This window comes from Parasteatoda tepidariorum, chromosome 9 (genome assembly GCF_043381705.1).
Source record: "Parasteatoda tepidariorum isolate YZ-2023 chromosome 9, CAS_Ptep_4.0, whole genome shotgun sequence".
NCBI classification, from domain to species: domain Eukaryota; kingdom Metazoa; phylum Arthropoda; class Arachnida; order Araneae; family Theridiidae; genus Parasteatoda; species Parasteatoda tepidariorum.
In genome coordinates this window covers 78368771-78372051 of record NC_092212.1, presented here as the reverse complement: position 1 = coordinate 78372051, position 3281 = coordinate 78368771, and positions in this window count along the sequence as shown.

The following is a 3281-nucleotide window of genomic DNA, read 5'->3' as shown; positions in this document are numbered from 1 at the left end:
AAAAAAAAAAAAAAAAAAAAAAAAAAAAAAAAAAAAAAAAAAAAAAAAAAAAAAAAACACTCAAGTCGGGTGCAATAATGAAAATACGAAATTCGATTTTTCAAAACCATTATTACAGACTAAACTTTCTTTATACTTTTTGAAAGTTTTCAACGATTGCCACGGCATTTTCTGTTGCATATTGCTAATATTTTTTTGATCATTTTTCAATGTTTAACAGCCCGCCACGTTAAGTTGTTTGTATGTCACTAAAAAAACGTGTTTTTTTCTTGGCCTTAATAATGGTTCGCTAAGATCATAGTGTAAAATAATGAAGTAAAAACCCTTGCTAGAAACAAGCATGCAGGCTAATATTAATCTTCAAAAATTAAGAAATTCCGTATTTAATTTTCACAGGTAATTTTAATTAAAAATATGCAAATTCTTAATCGTGCAAACTGTATATCAGTTTCAAGACGTTTAATTTTCTTAAACTCTGATACTAAAACTCTTTGCTTTAACAACATCTTATAGAATGCTTTAACGCTTTCTTTAAAACATAAATTTATTATTTTCTAACTTAATAATATTATCTTTTAAATGAAAGTATTATAAAATATGGAAAGTATATAGAAACAAGCCCGTATGAAACAATGAGCAAGCAATTACAAATATTGACCGAAGTCATTGAAGCCTCAGGCGTTCTCTAGCTCTCCAATACCGGGCGGTTTCGGAGTCGGCAGAGCCACGAAGTGCCCCGCATCGACGCAGATGTGATCTATTCAGATATACCAATTGTATACCAGTTGCACAACTCAAAAAATCAAGTTTTTGAGTGGGTTTAAAGTTTTCATTGCTAATGAAAATGCATATGAAGTGCTTTAGTTTGCTTCAATGAAGATTACCTTCAAGTTGAATTATGAGATGTGATAGTATTGCTGCTGAAAAGAATGTGTCTTTTCATATTTACACCTGTTCTTAGTCCAAAATGTCTTTTTTTTTTAACTGTGCCACTATTGCAGCCCATGAGCGATATGTTTTTGTACTCAAGTTTAAGACAGATAAATTAAGTCACAAAATCGAGGTCTAAATCTAAAATGTATCTGAGAAAAGAAAAGCATTCATAGCCAAAATAAGTTTGTCTAAAATTAAAAAAAAAAGTAAATAAAACCTATTTTCACTTAAAAGGCCATTTTAATTGCAAATTACACGTATCATATGTAAATTTATTTTAACTTTTAAACTTAAATGTTCATCTTAACTAAGCTGTATAATTCTTCTACGTACCACTAAGACAGTATTAAACAGCTTATAAGCTAATTAATCAATTTACGCTAAAATTATAGCAATTAAAGTTCGTTTCACTTAGTACTCAAATAAAAAAATTTATTTAGTGATAATTTGAGTAAGACGTGAATTTTTATTATTGTTTAAGGCCTAATATCAGGGTTTCCTTGGCTTGGCGATAATTTTCATTAAGTTTTGTTGAAACCTCGTTTCTGATAATCAGAATATTTTTCTTATATTTGACTTAATCATTACATGTATCGCTTGCTTTATATCAGCATATTTTCTTATTAACCTAAATAAATTTATAACAGTTAAAGTTCGTTTCGTTTAGTACCAAATCCGAAATTCTTATTTTGGCGATAACTTGAATATGGCGATAATTTTTATTCTCGGTTAAGGTGTAGTGTTGAATTAGAAGCCCTTGGTTTGGCGATAATTTTTATTCTCGGTTAAGGTGTAGTGTTGAATTAGAAGCCCTTGGTGTGGCGATTGTTTTTATTTTCTGTTAAGGTGTAGTGTTGAATTAGAAATCCTTGGTTTGGCGATAATTTTTATTCTCTTTTCAGGTGCAGTGCTGAATTAGAAGCCAGTAGTTGGGCGATAATTTTAATTCTGAGTTAAGGTGTAGTGCTGAATTAGAAGCCCTTGGTGTGGCCATCATTTATATTCTCTGTTAAGGTGTAGTATTGAATTAGAGGCCCTTGGTGTGACGATAATTTTTATTCTCTTTTCAGTAGTAGTGCTGAATTAGAAGTCAGTGGTTTGGCGATAATTTTTATTCTCGGTAAAGGTGTAGTATTGAATTAGAAGCCCGTGGTTTGGCGATAATTTTTATTCTGGGTGAAGGCGTGGTGTTGAGTTAGAAGCCCTTGGTGAGGCGATAATTTTTATTCTCTTTTCAGGTGTAGTACTGAATTAGAAGACCGTGCTTTGGCGATAATTTTTATTCTCGGTAAAGGTGTAGTGTTGAATTAGAAGCTCTTGGTTTGGCGATAATTTTCATTCAGTTTTGCTTAATCCCCATTCTTTGGTTACCATGATATTCTTTGCTGTCTTTGCCTTCAATGACGTCCCTTTTGGGTTACTGGAATATTTGTTTACCGTAATGTGATTAGTTATTGGCCATTAACACAAACATTGGTTTATTTCTAAATCGCCAAACATAAGAAGAGCTCTTGCTTGCAAACTATTACCTTATTCTTCTTTATCTGTGCACTTTATGACCGATTCATTAATAAAGGACTTTTTTCAAATTTGGTAATATCTATTAATTATTTATATGCTACTTCATATAAAATTGTAAAATTCAGTAAATGATTTCGAGATTCGCTTTTAATATTCATTCTTTAATTTTATTTAACAATACTTTAAATTATTCATTACCATATTTTCATCGTATTAGCACTTAATTTAAAAAATTGTTAATTTAAAAAATTATGCAATTAAGAAATATTTTATTTGCATTAACAATTGTTTAAGCTGATATTAGTTCTTAGCTTTGTCATCATAGATTGAACCCTAAAATTTTACTTAAAAATTTTTAAATTTATTATTGAATAAAAGTATTGAGTTACTTAAACTTAATATTCAAAACAATTTACCAGTTTGGATATCTTTTTCATTCATCTTTTGCATAACTTTCAAAAGCTGGTTCAACTTCAAGCTTCACAGACAGAGTTTTAAAGTGGAGTGAAGATTTTACAATTTTTGCGCTTCTATTATTGGAATAATTGAAGTTATACTTCTTATTCGACTTTCAACAAGGTTGCGTTAAACGTTTAACGCGACATTTCTATTGGCCGGTAAATCACGTGGTAGGATCCAGTTTTCCCTCATTCATTTCCATATTGGTTCTCACTAGCATAAAAATAATAAAAGTCATAAAGGTATTGTTATTCTATAATAGTTCTTATGCGACTTCCAACAAGGTTGCGTTAAACGTTTAACGCGACATTTTTATTGGCCGGTAAATCACGTGGTAGGATCCAGTTTTCCCTCATTCATTTCCATAT